This window comes from Ciconia boyciana, chromosome 2 (assembly GCF_034638445.1).
Source record: "Ciconia boyciana chromosome 2, ASM3463844v1, whole genome shotgun sequence".
In the NCBI taxonomy this organism is placed as follows: Eukaryota; Metazoa; Chordata; class Aves; order Ciconiiformes; family Ciconiidae; genus Ciconia; species Ciconia boyciana.
The window spans coordinates 53,397,452-53,424,285 of record NC_132935.1 but is presented as its reverse complement, the minus strand read 5'-3'; the positions used below and the strand labels follow the sequence as shown (position 1 = coordinate 53,424,285).

The following is a 26,834-nucleotide window of genomic DNA, read 5'->3' as shown; positions in this document are numbered from 1 at the left end:
GAGGCTCATATCCTCATCTGGGGTAAAGTACCATATTACCGGCTGCAGAAACATATACCATCTGAGGATGGCAAAGGGCCCTTTAAAGCACAGAGCAAAAGCACAACAGAGAAGCAATTAGAAATACAAATTTTAAACACTGTGATGATTGCTATGGAATTTCAGAAAGCGCAGAAGCCCTGTCACAGGTAAGGCAACGTTAGTATCAGACCAGGACTCCTTAAACGCGACTTTCAGGCCAGCGTCTTGAATTCTGTTACCCCACCCCGAGGTGTCGATAGGTTGCATTTCACCGCTCAGTGAGATGTGCTGGCAGTGCAAGAACATGTTCAGACATAAAAATGTAAGTCAACTCACCTCATTAAATTCTACATAGGGGATCAAATGCTGTATAACAGTTACTTTTTTTCTTTTTTTTTAATTAACCATTTGCAGAGAGCAAGACATTCTTCCAGCTTTTTAACTGACATCAGAACAGGCTCTGGGTTAATTCTTTGCTCTGAGAAAGAATAGCAGTGCTGTGGCCCATAAAAAACAGCTGCTGCTTACATGGGAGTTTAATGCATTTGAATACTTCGTGTACTAAAACTATATAAATTTTTTCAGTATAATTTCTTTAAAATTTACTCATGGAAAGTGATATTTTCACAAATATCTTGTTACTTTGGGGGCATTTTTACCCTTTTATCAATGAGTGTCTCTGCTTATGAAGGACATGATGAATTATTATTTTTGAAAAAAAATCTGTATTTCCTTCATTTTATCTTAGTCAGAGAGTCCTTGTGTTTGCACTAACAGTGAAAAACAAAAAAAAAGTTTGAGGCTTTTTTGCAGGAAAATTAATTTCCTGTAAACAATTTTTCCTTTTTTTCTAAGGGAAATATTGTATGAGCCTCTCTCTGTGAGCCCATATACTCCAGAGTGGGATTCGGACATGCCAATACACTTGCTTCACCAGTTGAAGGAGTTCTTGTTTCCCCTGCTACCACTCCTCAGAGACCAGAGTATAAATGCGTTCATGAATTTAAATGCACTTATTTTAAACAAAGTGTCTACAGGAGTCGCAGAAAAAAAAAAACATGTCAAGATTTACAAGTGTCCAAAGTGTTGTGGTTTAACCCCAGCCGGCAACTAAGCCCCACACAGCCGCTCGCTCGCTCCCCCCTGGTGGGATGGGGGAGAGAATCGGAAGGGTAAAAGCGAGAAAACTCATGGGTTGAGATAAAGACAGTTTAATAGGGAAAGCAAAAGCCGTGCATGCAAGCAGAGCAAAACAAGGAATTCATTCACTGCTTCCCATGGGCAGGCAGGTGTTCAGCCATCTCCAGGAAAGCAGGGCTCCATCACGCGTAATGGTTACTTGGGAAGACAAACGCCATCACTCCGAACATCCCCCGTTCCTTCTTCTTCCCCAGCTTTATATGCTGAGCATGGCGTCATATGGTACGGAATGTCCCTTTGGGCAGTTGGGGTCAGCTGTCCCAGCTGTGTCCCCTCCCAGCTTCTTGTGCCCCCCCAGCCTACTCGCTGGTGGGGTGGGGTGAGGAGCAGAAAAGGCCTTGACTCTGTGTCAGCGCTGCTCAGCAGTAACGAAAACATCCCTGTGTTATCAACACTGTTTCCAGCACAAATCCAGAACATAGCCCCATACAAGCTACTGTGAAGAAAATTAACTCTATCCCAGCCAAAACCAGCACACAAAGTTAAACCTTTAATGTGCAGCCTAACCTACTGCCTTCACAAGCTTATTTGCCTTCAGGAACATGCAATATTTCCATTAGCGCATGCAGGGAGACCAACATCTGTGTTCATGGATTTGCACATATAGAGAATGAACGTAAACTATTTTTCAAGTCCATGCTGGATACTCGAGTTATTGTCCTTGGACTTAGTTGTAAATGTACCGTTTCTATGCATACAGCCATACCAACTCTGTTTCTCTTGAAGAATATATTATGATAGGGATCCCCACAAAAGCCAAGGGCAGGAAGGTCTCCCAGGGTGCCTTTGAAAGTCTTCCCTACAGAAGTTTGTCTTCAAAGGTTGTCCGAGTTCAGACATTCCGAAGTTGCAGCTTATTTTTTTGACGTTCTCCAGGAAGCTTTGTTGCTGTGTGGCCTCAGGACACTTCTGCTATTTGTTTTTATTTGACTTGTTCAGAAAAAATAAACCAGGTGACACCAGGAAACCAAAATAATCTACTTACTAGCTTCCACAAGAGGGTGCAGTTGTATTTTGTTAAATCCAGAGCCAACCACAACTAGTAAATGGATTGCAGCAACAGCTGCCTAGCTGCCTACAGAAATGACTAACAAAACAATTATAGAAAAAAAAACCAAACCTCATCAAGAGCGGTGAAAGATGAGAAAAATTATATTGAAACACACTGAATGTATTAAAAAACAGCACTGTTTGTCAGGTGATGTAGACTAAAAAACCTAGTACACTTAAAATACCTCTCAAACCTCAGCGGGATCCATTTGTAATTTGTTTTCTTTGAGCTAGTGAAGAGCCACAAGTGCTCCAAGGGGAATCCCTCAGCTATGAAATCCACTCTTCCGTTTTAATTTGACTGCCCAGACATTCCCAGAAACATCGTGCAGCAGGCAGAGCATTTTCTGATTTTACCAGCGTATGCATATGCAATGACCCTGGGCCCCTCAATAGCTCCCTGTGCATTCACAGGGTGGTGATGAAGCTGAGTTGTTAGTGGCTGTTTTGCATGTCCGACTAGCAAGGGTTGTTTATATTACTATAATTTTTATTATGAGAGCACCTCACAGACCTGCCATGGGGACTAGCATCCCATTTTGAAAACCATACACACAAAGAATGAAAAAATGCTACATGCCTGCAAGAACCAGGTGAAAGATTGTAGAACTCAGCTAACCAGATGATCTGCATGCCAGTAGGCATGATGCCAACAGTCATCTTCAAACACCTGGCAGGCTCCTGATGTGGTTTGTTGCTCTGCTCTTCTTGCTTGTCGGTCCCTTAAGCCCACGCTACCCAAAGCTGTGCACTCCCCATCTCTCGGTGCCTTCTGATGAATATGGGACATTTCGGTCTGGCACAAGTGACTGAGCTCCAGCATGGGTGAAATCTGCGAGGTGGTGACAGATATTCAGAGCACTTGACAATGGCTGGTCTGTTGGTCACTTCTGCTCTTAAACTTGGTGGATTACCTCTTTATTATACTCAGAAAAGCATGTGATTAACTTGGGTAATGGGAAATAACAGGTGCTGTCTTCTACCCACTATTGTCAAGATGAAGCTTGCCCGGATACGGAAGAAGTCAGTACAAAGTTTGTCACATTTAAAGCAGAAGTTGCCCTGAAAAATAGACATTGAGATTGCCACCAGTTCTAGAAAGTTAGTGATTCACGGCCACTTTTACAATGCTATAAAATGGCCTGGCAGGTTATCCTAAATACCTGTATCCTAAAATTCAGTACGAGTACTGCATCCCATATCTTTCCCCAAAATACTTTGCCGTCATTATTAAAAAGAGGTTTGTGCCCATTTTTTAGAACCAAATTTAGCGGTATGTTTCCAAATATTAAATAATGATGGATTTTGCTGTATGTTTCTAAAGCTAAAAGTATGTTTCTAAACACACAAGCTTTTGCTTGGTGGACAGGGATTTTTTTTAAAAAAAGCAGTGTTCAGTTTTTTAAAAATGCCCAGTCCTAGCAAAACAGTTGTGAAATCTCAGATAGGATTTTTCACCTCACAGGCCCAAGCCTTCCACCTGAGCTCTTTCACATTTTTTAAACAAACAGAGTTTTCGAGTGCCTCTGTGAAACATCATATTTCAAATGTGTTGAAACATACTAAGTCATGCCACACGGATTTCATCACGTTATGTTTGGTGTCTATGAAATATACTTACCTTCATATAAAATTCTTATTGCTAGGTTGGAGTGGTCATAAGATTCCCTAGGGAGGACATTTTCAAATGCGCTTGGTTTTGGCTTCACTGCTTCCCTCTATTGCTGCTCCAGAATTTTCTGTTCCTGGTTTTTAATAGAAAAGTGGTTTCTGTAATATTGACTTTTTTTCCACAGGAAAAAGTTGGTTATGCCAAAACAATGTAGTGTCCCTTTGGGAAAATAAAAAAGAATCCAAAGTGTTTTTAACTGTCCAAGCAAATCTAAATGTTTTGCTTCGGGATGGTTTGTCATTACTCATCATGAGCTTGTCATGGTTTAGGTCCCTCATTTACCCCCATCATCTGGGGTTCCTGAATGGATTACATTTTCCATCAGGAACAATAGAGTCCCTTCTAGCTGTGTTATGATGATGCATCAAAGATGTCCCAAGCCCACATTTTAAACCCAAAATATTTTGGAACTTTCCATGTTTTATTTTTCTTCCCAATTAGAAAACAAAAGCAAAAATATGGGACAACATAGAACACACAGTCTGATTTTCAATAGGCTCTATTTTGAAGGAACAAGGAGTATGATAAGCAAATTCTTGTGCTTCGGAAAATCCCACTTTAACCAAAAGTGAAAGGAAAAACAAGCAGAAGGAAGCAGCATGTGAGCCATACTAATGTAATCTTTAATGTAATGTATTTTTCTTTAGATAGTATTTTTCTTCTTTTCTTTAGCTACATTTGTCTGCATATTATTAACTGGCATTGCCCCATTATTATGAGAATGATAAATGTATCTTTTTATCCCATCATTTACAATTTATTCCATGAGAAATGAAATATCAGATATCCAATGTTATCTGGCTTCCACAAAGTGGAATTAATGAAATGTAGGAAACATAAGAAAATAGTGAAATATGATGTTACTTTTTTAAAAAAATGAAAGATTTTTATATTCCCTCCAAAGTTTTACAGTTCTCTGAAACAACAGGATCAATTACTTGCATATTCAAAGAAAAAGAAAGGAATACTTGCCAGCTCCCTTTCTTGGAATAACTCAAAATTTGGAGAAATATATGTTGGTAAAAACTCTCCTTTCTAAAAAAAAAATATAAAAAAATAAAATCATCCTTTTTATAGCTTCCAGTTCTGAATTCATGGCACATACTTAGTTCTCCTGAACCTTTTTTTCCCTTTTGAAGAATATGAACAAAAAGGTTCTGAGCAGCCGTGACATATCATCACCGGCTTCAGCACTCGTGGAGAGGGCTCAGGTTGGGTTCTGTTCTGCTCCCTTCCCCCCTGAGAGCCAGATGCTCAAGAAGCACGGTGATAGAACGGCAGGACAAATCAGGAACCTGCAGAACAAAAAGAGGAGCAACTCGGAAGTAGTTTTCCTTATTTATTCATTCCTGTATGTTTTTTCTTTTTAAGCAGGGGGTAGAGAAGGGAAGAGCCGCTACCATTTTCCCACAATAGTTGTTGCGTAGTGGGAGGTCCATTCCACCTCTGCATTCCTACCTAATTGCAAAGAAATGCTGGCTTAGCCTTTGAAGCCTTGGAACAGAGCATCTCCAGCCTCCTTGGCGAGTAGGACTTGTGGGAGGATATGCAGATAGCATTTTTGGAGAACTCACCTTAGATCTACTAAGCCCCTACATGTGAAGTCAGACTGTGCAGAGGCTTACCACCAGGTCAGATGTGGATGTATTATTACCAGATACTGCAAAAGGCATATCCCTGACATCAGCATGAGAGACTTGCTAAATTTCAAATGCCTGTGCCCAGTTTGGAAGTAGAGGTGCTTCTCCACAAATCAGCTGGCAAAGTTGCTTCCTTCTAACATGAGAAAGCAGCAGATTTTCACATTGCAAGTGTCAGAGCAGTGAGGCAGGCAATTGCCAAGAACAATCTTAGCCTAAGAAGTTGAAGTCGGGTGGTTATAGGCAACTGAAAACTCTTACAAACAGTACTAGCAATCATTAACCACAGGAAAGGCTACCAGCTCTGCTTTTAATAAACCCAGGTTTCTTCCATCTCTTAATATGTTTTCCAGATTTTAAAAATTGGGTTTTCCACAGGTGCTTCCTCGAGTAGTTGTTACCTCGGCTGCCTCGTTCATGACTCTCATTCGCTCTGGCGCGGATTCTGAGGGAAGAATGGAAGAGACTGCGGCTGCTTCAGGGGAGCAAGGCAGAAAGCAAAAGGATATTTATCTGGAGCAGGGTGAGAACCAAAAAAGATGCATGCAGAGCCAAGTAACAGTTAAACACGAGGAAAACAGCCATCTAGTCTTTCCTACTCCCCACCACCACTGTTCTCTCCTCATCTATCAATGCAGTCACATTGGGGTTTCCTAAATTCTGAAATTTCGGAAAATTCAGACTGTTCTGGCGGCAGCTGAGGTGGGATAAGAAGTCACTAGTCTCCTCCCTATGTTGTTATCTCTTTCCTCATATCAGTGAGCACAACTGTATATATGTTACTCCCTAGCAAAATTGCATCAACATAATCTCGGGTTTTAGAAAATATTAGGAGATTTAAACTGACTAAGATCATGCTGGCAGAACTGCAACGCTATAGGAAAAAAACTACAGTTGTAGACCTGAGGGGACCGTAACCTCCAGTTGAAGGAATGGTGATGAGAAAATGGAAGATGGGGGAGAAACAACAGAGACAGAGTGCATGCTGAGAAAAAAAAACACACATCTGACGGCTGTCCAGTTTTCTGAGATCTCTAAATGGTGCACAACAATTATGTCCACCTGTAACGGTGAACACCGTGACAGTGAACAGCCCCATCCTGATCGAAGCTGCACTCTAAGGATTTGTCTGGCATCCCAGACTGACGGGATGATTTTGTTCCTGGAACTACTCCCAAAGTAATAAACTCCATCACATTCATCTCTAAATTAAGAAGGAAAGCTTTCTGGTGCCCAGGGTTGTGACAGACAATTATCCTCAAAACATTAGGGCAAGAATAACAACCTGGCACAGCAAATTCAGAAGATCTGTTAAGGATTAATGCATAATAAAGGGCACTGACACAGGCCTGAGAAATTTGTCCATCTTTGGTCTGGGTGGGAGCTCAGAGGAAAGGACTATACAGAGTCTTGAGCAAGGCTGAGCATAGGAACTAACTACCAATGATGATAAGGAGGAGAAGATGGGGGAATACAGCAGGGATGAGAATAACAGGACGGATGGAGGAGAGGCTGATTAGAAAAGGCTGGTCCCACAGGGCCACATTAAGACTCTGTATATAGTTGCTATGTCTTCGTAAAAAGAAAGTTGTTGAATTCCGTTTCACCTAGCTTAGTTTTATGACGTCACGTATAAAAGCGCTGCAACAGCATGTGTTTGATACAGCTAAAGTTCAGGGTGCCACGGAAAAGAAGAGAATTTGATGCGGAATCCCCTAGCAGCCCTCCCTAAATGCTGTATTAACTTGGATTTTGCAGCTAATAAAATTATTAAGCATTTCTTCCACAGTAATATCAGTCAGTACAATGTACAAGAATAACAATACAAGTATAACCAATATGTGTATGTGCAAGTCTCCCAAAGTCAGCAGAAATTGCTCCTTTATATTGGCTACCAAATGAGGTCAGAAGTCTCTTAAAGGCTATGAATGACTCTAGCAGTGATTGCAAAACCAAAGTTAGTTCAGGTCAGCTTTACCACACATACTTCCTTTTCTTCTACTGTTTGTCCCTTTCCTTTCTGAGTAAGAGTACGTGACCTGCTTTGTGAGGAGGAGGGCATGCATTCCAAATCTCTCAGAAGAGCACAGGGGACCAAGTAAATGCATTAAATTTTTCTGGACATGTATGATTTCACAGGCTTCAGATTTTTCAAATATGAAATTTAAATGAAAGACATGTATCTGTGCAGCTTCCAAATAAAATCATGCAAGAACCAAAGATACAGGATGTGTAGCTGCTGCCAAAGCAGGGCTGAGTGTTAAGTGTTCATCATATATAGCACTGCCCTTGAAACAAAAGCAGTAGTTATTTTAAGTAACCATAAGCAATACTCATGTGCAATTCAAAGGAGATCGGATATAAAGAGATAAAGATTAGAGTATAGCAATACGGCTTTCATTATATAATGTAATCCAGCATGTCTGCTATAACTGGATGTGACACAAATGTAAATAGCAACAGGTTTGGAAGTGGGGGGGTTTCCAAGATAAAGTCTAGCATGCTTTCCAAAGTAACTTTAAATAATCTCAAAAACAATGCTTCAATCAATGTTTTTCAAAAATAACCCTCCACACACTTGCTAAAAGTATCATATGCCTAAGTAATTAGTCATGTTACACAAGATCAAACAGAAATGCTACTTGAGAAAGAAGGGAATATTTAATCTTGCAAATAGGTGTGCACACCAAACACAAAGATCCCAGCCATTTGGAGGTGCAGAAGCATTTTAAGGCAAACCGGGACATTTGTGACTAAAACGTTTTGAAGTTTAACATAAAGCTTTAACAGAATACTTGCTTCAAAACAGGAAACAATGACAGATCCATCACGCAGTGACTTAGCACTCCACTTCCTTACTGAACTACTATATAGATATGTAATTTGCATTATATCCAAGGAAGATGTTTCACTTTTAAAAATCAATGATTTTAATAATAGCTTCACTGGAAGAAATTAACACGACAAAACAAAAACTACCCACTTTCTCAACTAACACTTAGAATATTCAGATTCAAAAGAAATATCTATGCTTTGCTAAACTCCCTATTATTAAAATATTTATGCAAGTGCTTAAAAGCAAGCATGTGACTAATACAAATTAATTCCAAAGAACTGCTTTTTGTAATATGATCACGCAGCACAATGAGCAACGGGAACTTGGCCCATGAATTTTGGGAGATGCTGCTATAAAATGTCACTAATTTCCAGGCTTTTAAAGGGTAAGTGATAGCTAGGATGAAGCCTTGACTACCATAGTTATTTCTCAAAATAAAGGAATGAATTTAGGTCCAGCAAAACATTTTATTTCTTTTAAAAGAAAAAAATGCTTGCAGGAGACCATGAAGCACCACAATATTTTTCTGTTTATTCTGATTTATTGGAGAACAATCCCACCAAGTGTTTTCAAGAATGTCTCAATGTTTCCAAGTTACTATAATGTGTACCATAGATTAACCTTTGGCATGTACTGTTAAAGCTCTTCAGAAAATCAATCTGCCCATCTCCTTCAAAATCTCAGGATACAAGTCCTGTATTTCTCAATCACAAATCAGTGATCCCACATCAATGCCTCAGGTATCTTAGTCTGCCTTCCTCCATCTCTATTCTGTTCCTCCTTCTTTCTTTCTGCTCTTACACCTGTATTCCCCCTTATAACCCTAAAAGTACTTCATTTGGTGTAATATGTACTTGATCCTACCAATCACTGAGTAATTTGGAAAAAACAAAAACAACAAAAACCAACATTTAGGATTGTATAAATGATCCCCTTCTTTATAAATTAATACAAATGTATGAGAATTTTCAATATAATGACTATGTTAATGTCAACTAAAAATGCAACACAGTTCATGAGTTAGTGAATGCTGAGCCTGTCTGAAGGGCTATTCAGGAAACTATCCAGCGATGAACGCCTACGGCGGTAGCATCTCACAACATATTCCAGCCGTGCTAAAGCACATGAGGGCAGCTCCTCCTTCCCCTTCCTGTAAAAAGTAAACCATATTAATTTAAAACGAAAAAATAAAAGGGATGGGAAATTCCTAAAAGCAGGCAGTGGCCTGAGATGACTCTCAGCCGAGACTGGTGCCAGTTACAGCTGATGCCTCCTGAGCGAATACCGAGCGGTGCCAGTCCACCTGCATGGCTCATAGCACTCTCAGCACTGCAACAGATTTGAGAGCCCACTCAGTAACAGCAGAGCAGCAGCGTGAGGGAGTTTTACCTAGGTAAAATGTGGCGACAGGTTGCAGGCTGGCTCACAGGCAGAAGGTGGCAATGACGCCCCGAGTCCCCTCCAGTGCAGGATTAAACAGACTGAACCACCAGCAGTTTGATGGTTTTAAGTCACCTGTTCAACATTTCCTTATAAAAATGAGGAACACTCAGACTGTCAGTAACAAGTGCAAGACAATTTAAGCAGCAGCCAATTTTTCCACTGCAATGAAGGCATGTCTGGCCTCCAAGACTCCAGACTGAAACCCTCATCTATTCTTTCACACCCATATGGTGTGGTTCTGAGCTTGTTCTCAGTTATGAGACTGGTCATCTCATCTTCTTCCCAACTGCTCTGCTATTTTAATCACACTGTGCTTGAAATTAAGTGTGCCAGTCTCTCCACTATTGACCAAAGTTGATCGCTGGTGCAGCCCCAGTACTATCCGTGGCAGCCGATGGCACGCATATACGTATGTCAGACAGCAAGCAGAGGCCACAGTTAACTGCTCAGTCTTTCAGAAACCCACCAATTCATTCCTTATATTGGTGAGAAGGAGAGAAAGCAATGGGAGAGGTGTGATGGACTGAGAATCCCAACAAACCTTTTGGTACCACAGGGGCACAGCCAGGTGCTGGGAGAAAGGACAGCTATGTACTCCCATCCATCCACCCCGGGCCTGAAACCTAGAAGTCAAATTACAGTAACAGCTGGCAAGAGCCAATATGCCTCTAACTATAAAGCTTTAGCCCAATGCCGAAAAATTTCTTAAGAAAAATAAGTAACTTAGAAACATAATCAAGATGATGACATACTTAGGGCTCATTCTGTTTTTCAGATATGCAAGTTTTACCATTTGTGCTGTAAAATTAACCATGCAGCAATACTTGCCTGGGTATAAAAAACCCAGAACTGATACTGGAGGTCAAACCTGGCTCTCACTCGAGACCACCGTAAGCTCGGCCGGTGTTGTGAAGCCGTGGCAGACCCAGAGCTCCCACCAGTCTGCAAACACTCCTCCTCAGTTAAGTAATTCATCGCCCAGGTCAATCTGTAAAACTCGCTGTTGATTTCTAAATTAAAAATCAATTCTGTATAATGTGATTTAGGCTCCTGACAGAACAGGAACATGATAAACTTCACCACTCTAACAGGATTACATGAGTACGATTTATGGTAAGGAGTCTCCAAACCTAAAACACTTTTGCTTTTTTGTATTTTGTTAACTGCTTAATGTCTTTATGGTCCTGTAAAAGCAAATACATGTATTTGCTTTATCTTAAATTAAAAAATACAAATGGCTTTACTCCGCAGCATTGCCTGGAAGATAAACTGGAGACCCTGTTTCAGGTTTTTTTTAAGGTTAAAAACATATCAATTATCATTAGTGATCAATACAATTACTGTTTTATATTCAGCCTTTGAACCAAATAAAGAGGCAAGAGATATAAATACTATTCCAGTACCAAATTTGACTATTAGAGAGCTGAAAACAATAAAAGATAATGCTGAATGAGAACTGCCGATTCGCCCATGTAAACTTCACTAACTTTGGTTCTTTAGGGTTATTTTTTTTTTCTTTTCTTTCGCTTCCTCCTGCAGTCTGCAATTCTGAAGGCTAGCTGCATTTGAACGACCTTTCTCCGTGAAGCCCACCTTGACACAAATCCAATTTTTTATTTCCTAAAATGCGAAACGCTGACTTCTGGAATTGCAATGAGTGGGAAACCCGTAACATAAAATACCACGGAGTTAGTGGTGCGTTATTTACAGGCTTGTTCTTTGTTTGCTCAGTGTTTGGGCGACCGGTTTATTCCGCGGTGCAGCACTGGGCTTTCCCGAGCCGCAAGCGCTGCTCCACGCCTGCTGCTGCAGTCCCTGCAGGACCCTCAGCCCCGCAGGTCCCATGCTTCACAAGGATCGTTCTGCATCCGTCTGACCCAGAGAAATCAAATTCACCAAGCCTAAGCCGTGGCCCACCTGGAGATGCCTGGCTGAGGAATTTTAAAGTTATTTTTGTTCGCCTTTCCCACACCACGCCGAAGGGCTCCGCTGCCGAAATCTTTCAGGTTCAGCTTCTCTGTCGAGAGGCTTACCGAGGTCACCCGCCCGACACGGCGGGAGGCGGGGGAAGCAGCTCGGCCGTCCCCCCGTACCCACCCCGACAAGGGTCCCGCGACCCAACCCCGGGTCCAGCCCGCGGAGACAAGAACGGGGGTAGGCGGCTGCCCTCGGCCGAGCCGCGGCCTGCGCCTCGCACCCGAAGCCGCGGGGCAGCGCAGGGCAGGGCAAGCCCCGACTCCCTCCTCACCGCCCCCGCACAGCGGGGCCGCCGGGGGAGCGGCCGCTCCGCGCGTCTCCACCATGTTGGCTCCGTGCGCAGCGGCGCGGAGGAGGGGGCCGCCGCCGCCAGCTCGGCTCCGCGGGGACCGCCCGGCTCCACCCCGCGGCCTCCGCCTCGGGTGCGGAGTCGCTGCCCCGGCCGGGAGGCGCGGCGAGCCTGGCCCGGGGCGCATGGGGCGGCCGCGGGGCGGGGGGAAGCGCGCCGCGGAGGAGGGGCCGCGGTGCCCGCCGGAGAGCCCGGCCGTAGGGGCGGGGAGTCTCCTCCTCCCGCAGCGAGGCTCCGGCTCCCCGCACGCACCGGAGCGCCCGGCTCCCTCCTCCTGCTCCTCGTCCCTCCTCCCTTCCCCTCCTCCCCCCCTTCCCTCCCCGGGTCGCCGCGGCTCCGGGAGGAGCGGGGGGGGCCCCGCTTCCTTCCCTCCCCCCCTTCCTTCTCCCACCCGCCACGCCGAGGAGAGGCAGGTGAGGACCCGGCCGCGTCCCCGCTCCCCCGCCCCGCGGGAGAGGCGGCCGCGATGGCGGCGGCGGCGCCTGCCGAGGCGCTAGGCCCCGGCTACCCGCCCCCGGCCTCTCCCCGCCGGGCGGCCCCGCCGCCGCGCCCCGGGGTGGGGGGACGTCCCTCACCCCCGGCCCCTTCCTCTGCAGAAAGTTTCTCGGCAACTTTCTTCGGGGCCCGAGCCCCCACCCGCGGGGCCGAGGGGTCGGGCGGCGGCGGGCGGGCGGGAGCCGCGGCGCTGCGCGCCGCCCGGGGCTGGGCTGGGCTGGGCTGGGCTGGGCTGGCTGCGGGGGGCGGGCGGAGGGGAGCAAGTTTGTGAGGGGAGGCCCCCGCCGCCGGGCTCCCGCCGCGGCCCCTTCGCGCCTGGCTGCCGCCGTCGCGGGGCGGTTGCTCGTTTCCCGGTGGCGGCGTTCGCCGCCCGCGTTGGCGCTCGGCGTGAGCCGGTCCCGGCTCAGCTCCCGGGCGCAGGCAGCCGAGTGCCGGCACCGCTCGGCACAGCCGGCCGGGGCCGGAGGATGTAAAAGAGCGAAATTCAGGAAACTGATTTGCGAGTCGCCCGTAGCTTGGCCTGCGTGGAATTATTTTATTTTCTTTTTTTTTCCCCCTCACTTTTCTGGTTTGTATCCCTGCATCGAGCAGGAACACGACTGCTTTAAATTTCTGAGTCATTAATTTAAATGTTCAGTCATCACACTTCATCAAGCCTCCTCATCTTCCTTACCGTTAAAAAAAAATGTGTTGGACCCAGGCGGGCCCCCGTTCCTGCGGAGGCTGCGCCTGACTTTCTGGGCTCTGTGGACCCTCAGGCTTGCTGTGCCTAAAGTTGTGCGCACATCCCTCAGGCCAAGGGCTAGTGGGTCTTCTCCATTATACAGCATTACAAATATACAGGTTTATCGCATTCATTTCAGGCTGGTCCATTCCAGATGTCTGGTATGCAAGTGGGTAGGGGCCACCTTGCATTGGGAAAGCTAGGTTATAAATATTTCCGAACCTCATGGTTGTTAAGAAGGTGTATTCAGGTGTACCTGCTGGATTTAACCCTAAGCAGAGGCTGGTCGTTAATTAAAAAATAGATGCTTGGATTTACTTAAACTGGCAGAATGATCCAAAACTAGTTTAAAACTTGGAGCATGTTGCTAAGGAAGGTGTATTGTCTTTCTCTTAATAATTCATAGACAGCTGAATGAAATTTCAGGCAAATTTTGCAAGCAAAATTGACCTTGAGTCAGAGAAGCAAGATAGGAAAGTTTACCTCAGAGTCTTTTTCTTTCATTTGTGGAAAGTAAGCCCTTGAAGAGGGATTTCTAATAAATTTGCCTTGTCAGTTACACTTGCAGTATCTCTGTCAGTAGTACAGTTTTGCCATAACTCTATATTTCTGCAGGCTTCATAGATGTAAGAACTGTTCCTTTGCAGACAACAAAAACAAAAACCTTGCACTTCCACTCATGTGTCTGATGCGTGTCTGTAAACTTAGCTATAAGGAGGTTCCTGCTGAACATGGGCATAGAGCGGAGACTACGGGTGTGTTTTGCACAGCCAGGGCGTTGGGGTTAATTTCGGAATGAGGTAGCATCTGTGATGGGAACAGAAAGAGAGCAGCACTGGCACTGTGCTGAATTTCAAAGAAAAAGATCCAACGATACCAGGCGTGTAAAATGATCATGATAGTTAGTAGCAGCGATTGCCAGTAATTATTCCGCAGGTTTCGTTAGCTTTATTTTCTCAGGAGGTGCAGCTCAAGTGCAACGGCAGCACCTGTGTGCTCACCAGTCCCCCTAATAACTCTTCTGGCTGTAAGCCAATTTCAAACAAATTTGGCAGCAGAGGTCTCCCAGGTGAGCATTTCTGCAAAATTTGTGAAAGTAAAGAAGCCAGGTAGAAAAAGAGCTCTTAACCTGCACACCGGAGAGTTCACGTCAACGCTTGTCTCACGCTGGAAATTGATGCAGGAAATGGGGCCTCACTGGTTTTGCTGCTTGCAGAGCTACTTGCCCAGTTTTCAATAACTTTTTAATATCTGGACCCCAGTACCACTCTTTGAAATCTGGAGAACTTTATTTGGAATGAGAGTAGTGAGCCCAAGGTAGCTTTAATCTGTATTTCGTATTATAAAGAGAGATTTTCAGGGGAATATTTATTACCTAACAACAGTTCTTTGGGTATGAAACGAATGAAATTGAAAGTATATTTAAATTGCTACATTATTTGAAATCACTAGAAAAATACTTAATAAGTCTTTGGTGTGCTGCATACTGTGTAACAGAATTATTGAAAATCTGCAGTTCACAATGTAGTTTTTTTATCAATATTCATGTAGCAGAGCAGAGAACTACGCTTTGCACTAGAAGAATATTCTTTATTTTGAGCTTTGTGTACTTCCTGCAGCTCCCGAAGAATAAAATCAGCACTCTGTTCACTCTGATAAAGGATGGCCGTCATGTGACAGTGATGTGAAAGTCTACGGTGTGGTATATGTCAGTTTATGTGGTCAAAGTTTACTTTATGAACAAAGTAGCTCATGGTTTTACTTTTCTATATGTGCTGTCTGCGGACAAAAACTGTATATTTTCAGTAGATAATTCCTTGTGTTCAAACCGTTAGTTAAAAGAAATACGTTCTTTCATCTGTATTCCCTACTTGGATCCAACTGTCTTGCCTCGTACTTTGATCACAGTTTGAGTGAGCTACCTTGATGTTAATTTAAAAATTGGTGTCAGTATTAACACAAAGAACACTTTAGGAATGCTTCCTTATTCTGCTGTGTCACATTAAGCAGCCTTTTCCAGATAAGACACCTTCCATGCATACATACACAGTCTGTGGCTTCTGTGAAGCCGTTGTGAAAGCTTTTGGGCTTCTAGTACTGGAAGTCCTCTGCTAGTTGGCAGAACAGATTGAGAAACTACATTTCTCCCTCAAAAATCAAACTACTGTAACGGTATGGTTTAGTTTCTGTCCTGGACGAACCATGTCTGAATACAAGTAGATAGCTCAGTCTTGGCATTTATTTAATTTTTGTTCTCCTTGAGAATGCCAGTAAGATGCTGCTTTATAGTGATGGATTTTATGATGTGGCAGCCACTAATTCTTTTTTTTTTTTTTTAATACAAACTGCTTTACAGTTGCCATATGGTAACTTCTTTCAATCACTATAGTCCCTGGCTGCATTCAAACCAATGACTTAGAGCTGCAGGGTTCCAGATTGTATTATCAATTGCCAGGTTTTGAAGGCAAACCTGGACAAATTCCCATGTGTATGCTGAATTTAGCGGGGGAAAAGTCATATTGAAAAGATGCTGTCAACTAACTGTAGGGCAAGTTTAATTTTAGGTTTTAAGAGGTCATTCTTACTGCCATTTCCACCTATGGGGGTTTATCCTTAATGGTGCCAGTGCATCAAAGCAGAAACTGGCACCCAAGCAAGTTATTGAAACAAGTGGGACTGCACCCTTAGGTAAAAGCAACGTGCACGGCTGAGTGCAAGATCAAGATGATAGTAACATTAATGCTAGAAGTAAGTAAACGTCATTACCTTTGCATGAGTTTTGTTCCTTTTAGATTTAAACACCTATTCTTTAAAAATTTAAAGGATAACTGGAAACAGGATCAGAAATACTCTTTCTGTTGTTACTCGGGGTAGGCACCTGCATAGGGCACCAGGTTTCACACCGTGCCCCAAAAGTCAGTGGATCAAAGTCACGCTCGGCTGAAATGAGCCCTTGAGCTGAGGGTCTCCTGCGAGGACTGCTAGCCCTGGCTTGTATCCGAGCCCCACAGCCCAGCGGGATACTGCTTAGGGATCGTTGGTAAGCGGATCCTTGGCTGCATTGACTGTTGAGGCCGAGACTGGGGTTTTGTTTCAATTTTTCTTGACTGTAGTGTTAGGTAATGTTACAGGGTATGGTTGGAGAGTGATGAGGAAGTACTGACCGCTAAAACCTCAGATTGGCGTTATCTGTATTTCAGCTTCCTGAGTACTCTTAAGATGTTGCATAGGAAATTAGATAACTTTTTTTGTTAACCTGGCTGTATTTTATCTTTGTATTTTTGGAAAGCAAATGCTATTATAATAGTGTTATACGAGACTCTTATCTATATTGACTACATCTATTATCTTAAATGTTTATGTAAATTCTGATGGTGCTACTGAATTTCAAATAATTTGTCTTTCAAATTGGTATTTCAGGGGAATGGAAAACTTCTGTGTCTTAAGATAAATCTTTCTGTGGTTTTCTTCATGCCAGAAGTCTAGAGGAGTCTGGGAAAAACAAATGATTCTTCAGAGGCTTCGAGCCACCCCATCAGTTCATATTTTAGGATCAGCTAGACCAGGCTTACAAAAGTGAATAACTTCACTTACTTCTATTGACAGTGAAGTTGTTGAGTAAACACACACACATAGGTAATTTTTTGTAGATCAGGGCCTTTAACTTGTTTCTGGGGAAACTTTCAGGAGCATTTTGTGGCCTTAATCAGATACTTAAAGTCAGTCTTCATATTGGAAGACTTTGGTTCAGTGGGGTTAATTTCCTTTGTTTGCACATGCCCAAAGCACCTTCTAATCTTGCAAAGCTGAGACACTAATAGTGTTTTATTCATGGTGTGAATGACGGAGCATAAATGCTGTTGGGTCTCAGGTATGCTTACCAGGACTGATGGCCCTGTAGCAAAAGAAGGGTTGGAGTGGAGGACGGTGTTCGTGTTCAGTACCATTCCAAATGTTTGCCTTGTAGTTCAGGCAAACTTTCTGATGGTGCGAGTAAAGTTCAGCTTCAGGAAGAAAAATACAGTATCTGTGCTAAAGGCTTTGCAATTTTCAACCATACTTAATGCCCTCACGATTGTAAGAAAAGGCAATGCTTGTGCGAGGTATTTAAAGAGTAATTAGAGGGTACTGTGAATCTCTTGTGTATTGCAATTGTATAGCATTATAACTGTTTTGGCAGTCAGCCAGGAAAAGAAGACTTAAAACAAATTAATACTGAACAATCCTGTTTTAATTAGTTATTTTAAGTACGTTAGATAACAAAATTAATATTTATGCTTAAACGTGACGAGGGAAAAATAGGTCTGAGTTGTTACGTGTATCTTCTTGCTTTTCAATAAGACTTTATTGGAAACTAAAATCGTGACCTACACTTGTAACCACAGAAGAATCAAAAAAACCCCTCCAAAGTCCTTCTGTATACTTTACTCTTCCTTTCCACACTCTTCCTGTTTCTAGTTGGTTTTTACCAGCTTAGCTGCTTTAACACAAATACTCTCTTTTGCTAGCAACAGCACCCCAACGTCCAGAAGCTGCAAGGCTGTGCCAAGGATAGCATGGCCGCAGGCTTTCCTGGTTCTTAGGCTCCCTTCCTGAGTATCCAGTATTGTCCAGCGTCTCAGATGGCAGGGACCAGTGGTGGACCTCTGGTCTGACTCAGAGGTATTTGGGCTAGATGGTCTGTTGGTCTGATTCGTAACAGTTGGTCTTTCAATAGGCTTAACTTAATGAACATGTGCCTCAAAGATGAGCAACTCTGTTAAGGTTTGGGTCAAAGCATGCTCCATTGAAAAATGAATATAGAATTAATGTCTAGAAAATATTCTTTTTTTCAAAATATCTATTCATCTGAAACGAGCATTCAGTTGCCAAACTGTGGGAAAGAAAACATTAACAAAGAGCTGTTGTTGAGGAAGGAAATCTAAACATAAATACAGAGTTCTGTATTTCATTGTAAAGTGTTTAAAACCAGTCAATGAGTTTAGTAATACATCTTCCAAGTTATTTTTTTCACTTCTCTTATATCTCCTTTCTTTGCCTTGATTTTGATCCTGTTTTTCTGAATGTCTGCAGTTTGAGATTAAAACCCTACCTTACTGATTTCCCAATGGAGGTCTTCAGAAACATATTAACAGGCAAAATTTGTAGTGTTTCAGTTAAAAGTTTAACAAGGTTAGTCTGAAACAGAGAATTAAGTGTGATGTGTAGGTCTGAAATTTGTATAAAACAGTGGTCTCCAAACATCTTAAAAATTTAAAGTCTGCACCAAACCTAATAGCAAACTTCACATTTTAAAAATCTGTAAAGATGTGTCATTTTTATTCATGTGAGGACTAAGCAAGGGTGAGATTAAATGGGAGGAGAGCTTATGGTGATAAAAGTGGGTGTTTTGTCCCCCCTTTCCCATAACTTCTTGAGCTGGAAACAGAATGTACCAGCAGAATATTTTACTACTTCTGGTGGCTTTGTTGATACATAGTGTTTTGTATTTGTGACTAGCTCCAATTCCAGTAGCTCAGTTCAAGTACTCCACATTTCCTTAGAGGTGTGAACTTATTTTGGTGCTATTATGAAGCTGCAAACATATGTAATAGTGCATCTTATGCACTTGTAGATAATTTCTCTTAATAGAAAATCTTGCAATGCTTCAGTGACAAGTGAACCTGAAAACATTGGGGTTTTTTTCTTTTTCCTAATGCAAATTTATGCAAGGCTTAGATAAGATCTGTATGGCAAAGACCATTTTCTACTTTGTGTGATGACTAGCCCAGCTGAGTTGCGTATCATTTTTGTGAGAAGGCTGTCCCATACTGCATGGAGAGGGAAGACTTGTGGTTTTCTTGTTTGGTTGGTTTTTATCTTAAATCTTAACAGTGCTTCTCCTCTTTGATGCACATGTTCATTAAGTAAAGCCTACTGAAAGAACAGCTGTCATGAATCAAACCAGAAGTCCATCTAGGCAAATGTCTCTCTTTTTTTACACCCTCCCCCCCCCTTCAGGAGAAATTCTTAATGTCTCAAGTAAGAGTTTTTGGAAGACTAGTTAAAGGGAACATTTCAGAATGGGTTCTTTCAGCCACAGATGGCAGTTCTGATTCTGCCTGTTTTAAATAAAAAGTATTCAGGTTTTCTTCCAGCAGTAATATATTAAAATGTAAGTGTGCTCTCTGGTTTCTAAAGCCTGTGATATTTGGGATTTTTGCTGAAGTATGTTCTTTGTTTTTGTTTCTTGGGTGTCCCCCCCCCAATAAGTTCTAGGTAGAAGATGCATTAATAGAATGACAAAGTCCTGAAAGCAAAGACAGGGAGGGGTTTGTTTACCTGATCCTGATGTTAAATATTTGTTTAAAGGATTATTAAAGGTTATAGTAGTATTGGCCAGATCAGTTCATCTGTACCTAACTGAAAATCATGCACTGGAGAGAGAAAAAGAGTATACTAGTTTCACTGTGGACACCCATGTTCAATTCTGTTTTCATAGTAAAGTTAAATACTCTATTCAGGAACACTTACGGCATAGAGCAAAATACTATTCCTTTTGAAAACAGTTACCCATGAAGAAAAGAGAAGGGAAAACGAGGATGATTCCTGAGCTGTTACTACTAGTCAGTTGGAAAAATTCTCCTTACTAAAATTTCTTTTCTCAGCAGCCACACTTTTTCAAGCCTGAAAAGTAAGTATTGCATTAATATTCTGTAGGGGGTAAAAAAAAGGGTTATGGTTTCGTTTTGGGTTTTGGTTTTTTTTGTTTTAGTTCTGTGGTTTTCAAATGAGTGAGCAAAATGCAACTACAAAATTCTCAACTTCAGAAGACAAAAATTAAATGCTGACATGTATATGGCTTTAGAGGCTAAGATGCAATAGTAATACGGATGTTTGCTTTTTTTACTGTCAAGTATAGTTCTGTACTGTATTTTAAGTACAGTCATACCCTTAAAATAAAACAATTCATAAATGATAGTGGTTGAGGTTATTTAAAGTGATAAGCTTTCAAAATAGCTTGCTGAATAATTACATATATTATGTAATTTGCTAAAGATATCAATCTCCTTTTTCATTTTAGGAAATATTTCTTAGCTTGTACGCTGTGGAAACCTGTAGAACTGATTGATTCAGGCTATCATGATGTACGTAAAATGAGACAAGTGATAGTTTATAGATGAAAAATTATTTCCCTGGAAACGTTTGACTTGTTCATACAAAGTAGGTGTATTTAAATATTCTGGAATTAATTTGCATTGGTTATTAAATCTAGGGCTCTTTGATTACCTCCCTCCCCTTAGCTTAGGTCAGACATACCTTCAGAATACTATTTAAATTCAGTGCATACATGGTGAAACCATAGCCAAGTTAATACAGAGTGACTTACATTAACAAGCATTAACACCTTGATTTTATATGGTTATTTTAAATTATTATTTTAACTTAGTTTTGCACTTGTGCTCTTCATTCTTTTCCCAGAGAAAGAGACTGAGTCTTACTGGTCAGTAAAATACGTTGACTCTAACTATATATTAGGTTTACACTAATCTTGTTAGCTTTTTGCCCAGGGCATGGATTTTCTACGTCTGTGTTTAATGTAATAATAAAGCATCTTAATAATTCTTTTAAGCTGTATATATCACTATTTGTGTTCAGTGGCATTTGAATGGTAATTCTGATTTAAATTCATATAAATAACCAGCATGACATTTTAAGGTACAAGTTAATAATATGTTGCCTTTTAGATAAGGATATAGAAGGTGATAATTCTAAATGCAAAACACATTTTGTTTTAAATCTGATGGATTTATTTACAAAAGGGAATGATAGCCTTAACTTGTCAATTAATTTTGGTCACCAAAACCTCTAAGGTTAGAATGAATAAACTCATACTTGCAAGTTTTTGTTTTCTTTGAAAATATGAACAAAAATCTCTCCTCTGTCTTTTAACTTTATCTTCCCTAAATGTTTCTCAGATTCTAAAGAACCAATATCTAAATAATATTAATTGGAGGTGGGATCTTCTACACTTGTAACAGCTTATGTTACTTCAGGTATTTAGGTGTTCAAATTCTGATTCCAGGTGGTTATGAATGAGCTCTGCTGGTTTGGTGGTTTGAATTTGTTTAAAATTTTGGTGGCTAACATAGTTTGAATAGTTTTTAAATTTAATATAGATTATCCTAACAGTAAATTTGGGTCTTAATATAAATTGATGTTACAATTTTAAAAAAGATTTCTTTATCCACTTTAAATATTAAAAAAATGCCATTGGAAGGGTAGCTTTCCATTATAACATGCATGTGGTCAGTTAGCATATGACTTAATTTGGCTGTGCAGGTCTGTTGTATTTTATTTTTGCTATTGTACAAATACTTAGAAATAGACATTGTTTACTGCATTGTATGTAGCATAGCATACCCAGGTAACCAAATAATTTAGACGTCTGAGTCAAATCATCTGCAGGCCGACAGCGTAACCTGCCAAAACTTTTGAGCCAGTGGACTAATCACAGTTTAAGACATTCTGGAGGAAAGCCTAACTGCCCTGACAGGGAATTGAAAAGTTTGTAAGTGTTACTGCTGCATGATTTCTACAGCTTGGAAACCATGCCATTAAACTGTTGCTTCTCTTAAAGTGTTTCCTAGAGTTGGGGGATTGTTACGTTTTCCCCCTCAGTTCCCCTGAAACTGAAAAGGTGAGGCAGAGGCATTAGATTGTACAGTGTTACAGTCGGTACATACGAATGGGATTATATTATTTTTTAAAAAATCCTTGCCATGTAAAACAACTTTTCACATGCTTTAAACTGAAATGGAAATCAGACTTTTTTCCATTTTTTAGTTGTTTGTTTCATCAACTCAATTGGCCCTTTTTTGTTGTTATTTTGGTTTTAGCTCATTAGGAAGTGGAAAAATCTGAATTATTTTTATTTACAGATATTTTAACATTGCTGTTCTAGGACCTGATCCTTTTTCACAGTGAAGTCAAGTGCAAAATTCCCCTTGACTTCAGGGAGAGCTGGATTAGTTTTACACAAAAGGACCAAATTGTCCTACGGGATAAGTGGAGGCAACTCTATTGAAGTAGACTTCATTGGAATATAAAATGAAAACAAAGAAGCGTGGCCTGCCTTTACAGGCAATGAAATTGGATCTGTTAGCTCAAACAGCTAGGTTAATTTAGCAGTTGAATCAAAGAAGTTTCCCTTTTTCCAATCAGTACAGTTATACTAATTCACTGCATTGAGCGGTGAATAAGATGTCACTTATTTTTGACTACAAGTGTTTTACAGAGGCTAGAATCTGTGTATGAACTCCTTTGTCTATGTGGCATAAGAATTATCACAAGAAAACTGAAACACTTTCTAAACTGTTAGTAAATGTTCAAGCAGTTTATCCTTAAGTAGCTGAAAGGGATCCATGTACGGTAATTCATTTACACCAAAAGCTGGACTGGATGTTATCCCGTGTGTTTGCCAGTGGCATCCAGAGTAATCCTGCTGATTTCCACAGTAGACAGTAGCACCTTTGGCATCTTTTTTTTTATGCTTTACACAACGGTATTGTGTACACAAATGATGAAGAAATAGTATTTGAAAAATGAACTCAAATATAGTGATTACTAATGTAATACTCTGCTATACTACTTGTAAAATGTGTTGTTTGTCACTCTTGTGTATCAAGTTTTTCTTCCAGTGCTTCTGGTATCTGTTGGGGTCATGAATTGATTCAAACGGTCTGTGTGATTATTTTGACCTAAGCACTGTATGGCTTTCTTGTACTTTCCCTTTGAAGTTTCACAAAGGGAAGGGGGGCTGGAACATTGTAATCTCCTTAGAATAATTTGAGAATGAGTCCTTAAATGCTGCTCCGTGTTTCTCTATTAACATTTCACATGTGAAGTAAAATCCCCTCCTTGGGAAGAATGCAGATCCACAGCCATTTAGCATACGTAGCTCTGCGAAAAACCCATCCACAAATAACTGCTGCTGCAATATTTAGCTGGTGTTAAGGGGTTAAGTAGTAAACTGAAATTCTCTGAAACACTTGAGGTGCTAAATTTACAAAACAAGACACAAGAACTGTTTTAAGATTAGTCATAGTTAGGAAGCTTATTGAACCACCAGCATCTTCCCGGAAACATCCTGTACTTTTGTCGTCATAGCTAGCTTCGTCTATTCAGGGTCTTAACTGCTTTTTGGTTTTTAGAAACTCTTGCTGCAACTTCTTTGTGACTAAGGCGCATTGTCAATCAGTCCCGTCCTCCCCATGCCAGCCAACTGTCCCCTTAATGCAGCAATTCACTTGGATGAATAGTGCTCATACTTTAAGGAGACAATTGACTACCAGAGAGGGTGCCAAGTTGATTTAACTTTCCACAAGTGTGAAAGAGTTTTTAAATGGATGCTGTCAACTAGCGTTGGCCCAGGGCTTCAGCTGTCTGAAAATTGTTATAATCTGATTGGGAGGATATCCAAATTTGTTTAAAATATTTTAGTCAACCACTTGGCTGCAGAGAGCATTAGTACCCCAGAAACTGTTGTCAGACGATCGTCCTTGGTCTGTGGGAACTACAGTGGATGTGTCCTGGCCAAATGTACAACACAGCTTTTAAAATGGACTCTTTTTTTGGCAGTACATCACTAAATTGGTGAAAGAATACGGGATTCATGTTGTAATCTGCTCTTCCAGTTCTATTTAATGTCACAGCGTGTGTTTGAAACGCTTAGTTGGATGTATAATACGGGATAAAACCACGACTGTAGCCTGCCATGACTGTAAGACTTTCAGAGCTGAGCTGCCATTTAGCCAAACCAACTACTGGGTTATCCATTAGAATTGGACAGAATTTAGGAAAACTGCGTCGCTGCTTTGCTGGCCAGCATTTTCTGATGCATTTTTAGTGGAAGTTGAAAGGATGCTTACCTTCTAGGTACACCATCGCTTGCATGTAGAGGGTTTAGTGCTGTGCATTCTTTCTTCCCCGATAAGCGTAAGCACAGGCCTTTTCTTAGCGTACTTTGGGGTCTGATATGTCTTCACTGCACTTCCGAAGGGAACAGAGAAGGTGAAAAAAATTAAGGAAAAAAGCATATGGAGAAGATGCTCCCTGAAATTCCTGATGTCTCTGTTTCAAGGAGGCCAGGAAACTGAGAAAAGGAGCTACTTCTGTCAAGAGCCTGACAAAATATGGGAATTAAACTAGGTGTGTAGAAAGGGTGCTATTAACAAAATGCTCACTTTAAAGGAGAGAAAAATTCTTACAGGCATGATGGTCGGATGGTAGTGTGTGTATTTGGGGGCGGGGAGGAGGGTGTTTTCCTTGCTTCTCTGAGATCATTAGGCCATTACAGCTGCAACAACATTGCTACTAGTTTAGATACATTTGTGGAGAAAAAAGATGCATTGTTATTTCAGTGCCTGGCTGGAATAAGTAGTTGGTTAAGCAGTGCCCTGAGATTGTTCGTTGTTTTAAGGACATCCCAATTAGTAGATATGCAACTATTAATGAGTAAGTGTATTGTATACATCAGAAAAAAAATATTTAGATTGGAAAAGATGACGAACAGGAGCTAGAATAACTTCCAAATATGAAGGTGATTGGGAGTTGTTAGCACAGCATGGATTTATGAAGGGGAAATCATGCTTAGCCCACCTTCTGTGATGAGATGACTGGCTGGGTGGATGCGAGCAGAGCAGTGGATGTTGTTTATCTTGACTTCAGTACAGCTTTCGGCACGGTCTCCCGTAGCATCCTCATAGACAATCTGATGAAGTACACACCAGGTGAGTGACCAGTGAGGGCAACTGGAAACTGGCTGAACTGCCAGGCTCACCGGGTTGCCATCAGTGGCACAAAGTCCAGCTGGAGGCCAGTCACTAGTGATGTACCCCAGGGCTCAACACCAGGACCAGTCCCACTTCACACCTTCATTGCTGACCCAGGTGGTCACACAGAGGTGCACCCTCAGCAAGTTTTCAGAGGATACAAAACCATGAGGAGTGGTTGATAGACCAGAGGGTTGTGCTGCTGTGCAGAGGGACCTCAATAGACCGGAGGAACTGGCTGACAGGAACCTCATGAAGTTCAGTAAAGGGAAATGCCAAGTCCTGCCCCTGGGGAGAAACAACCTCAGGCAGCAGTACGTGCTGGGGGCTGCCTGGCTGGAAAGCATCCTGGCAAAAAAGGACCGGGGAGTCCTGGTGGAAAAGGTGTACATGAGCCAGCAATGTGCCCTTGCGGCAAAGAAGGCCAGTGGTGTCCTGGATGCATTAGGAAAAGAGTTACCAGCAGGTCGAGGAGGTGATCCTTCCACTCTGCTCACCACTGGTGAGGCCACAGCTGGAGTGCTGTGTCTGCTTCTGGGCTGCCCAGTACAAGGGAGACATGGACATACTGGAAAAAGACCAGCAAAGAGCCACTAAGATGACTAAGGGCCTGGAGCATCTCTCCTGTGAGGAAAGCCTGAGAGAGCTGGGGCTGCTCAGCCTGGAGAAGAGAGGGAAGGCTCAGGGGGCTCTTATGTGTATAAATACCTGATGGGGTGGAATAAAGAGGACAGAGCCAGGCTCCTCTCAGTAGCGTCTGCTGTCTAGGACATGAGTCAATGGGCACAAATTGTAATACAGGAAATTCCATTTAAACATAAGAAAAAAATGTGGGTTTTTTTTATTGTAAGGGTGATGGAATGCTGGAACAGGTGGACCAAAAAAGTTGTGGAGTCTCCGTCCTTGGCGATAACTCAAAACCCAACTGGACACAGCCCTGAGCAACTTGCTGTCGTTGACATGGCTTTGAGCAGGGGGGCTGGAGTAGACGACCTCCAGAAGTCCCTTCCAACTTCAGCTGTTCTGTGATTTTCATGAAAGGATTTAAGAGGGCCACAACAGTAAGTGTGGTAGTTGAAATGAAACCAAACACAGGTGTTGAAAGGCAGAATATTTTTGTTTGTTTTGGCAGCCAAATTTGTTGTTGTTGTTGTTTCTACCAGCTTTCTTATGACAACTTGGGAAGAGGGGAGACACCTCTTTGCAACTGCATTGTTCTCTTGGGTTTCTTCACTTTCTGCTATTAATATCAAGTCTGTATGTGGCTTTATTGTCTGTTGTGTCCTCTCCCCACCCCTGTGGCAGCAGTGGCAAGGAGTTGGGCACTGTTAACTTCTCTGCTGCCTGGAAGACTGAGCAGCACCAGAGGCTTTTAAGTCAAGGAAATGTTTTAATCTCATATTTGGAAAGGTGGTTTTTCAACATCTGTGATAATGTAATTTTTTTTTCTTCTTAATGCTGTAAAAACTTAGAATGTGAATGCTATTCTTGCTCCAATGGTCTCTTTACCAGTGGTGCTAAGGTGGTGTTTTCATTTTTCTCCCTACATTTGACTAAATGTACTGAATTGATGACTCCATGCTGTTGTTCTGTTGGTGTTAGAACTACAAACTT

General features: G+C 41.9%; 1 protein-coding gene across 3 annotated transcripts in view; it reads left to right on the top strand.

Annotated features, from left to right (window-relative positions):
- The first annotated feature begins 12,447 nt into the window (after positions 1 to 12,447).
- YES1 (YES proto-oncogene 1, Src family tyrosine kinase) overlaps positions 12,448 to 26,834 on the top strand; it is a 50,727-nt gene continuing 36,340 nt past the window's right edge. Inside the window, exons 1-2 of one of the 3 annotated variants that reach the window (XM_072852670.1) lie at positions 12,454 to 12,601; positions 26,072 to 26,281. The gene's annotated coding sequence lies outside the window, so the exon portion shown is untranslated. Of the gene's footprint in view, positions 12,602 to 20,589; positions 20,611 to 26,071; positions 26,282 to 26,834 lie in introns of those variants that run through there. The other 2 variants (XM_072852669.1, XM_072852671.1) reach the window with 2 other exon arrangements.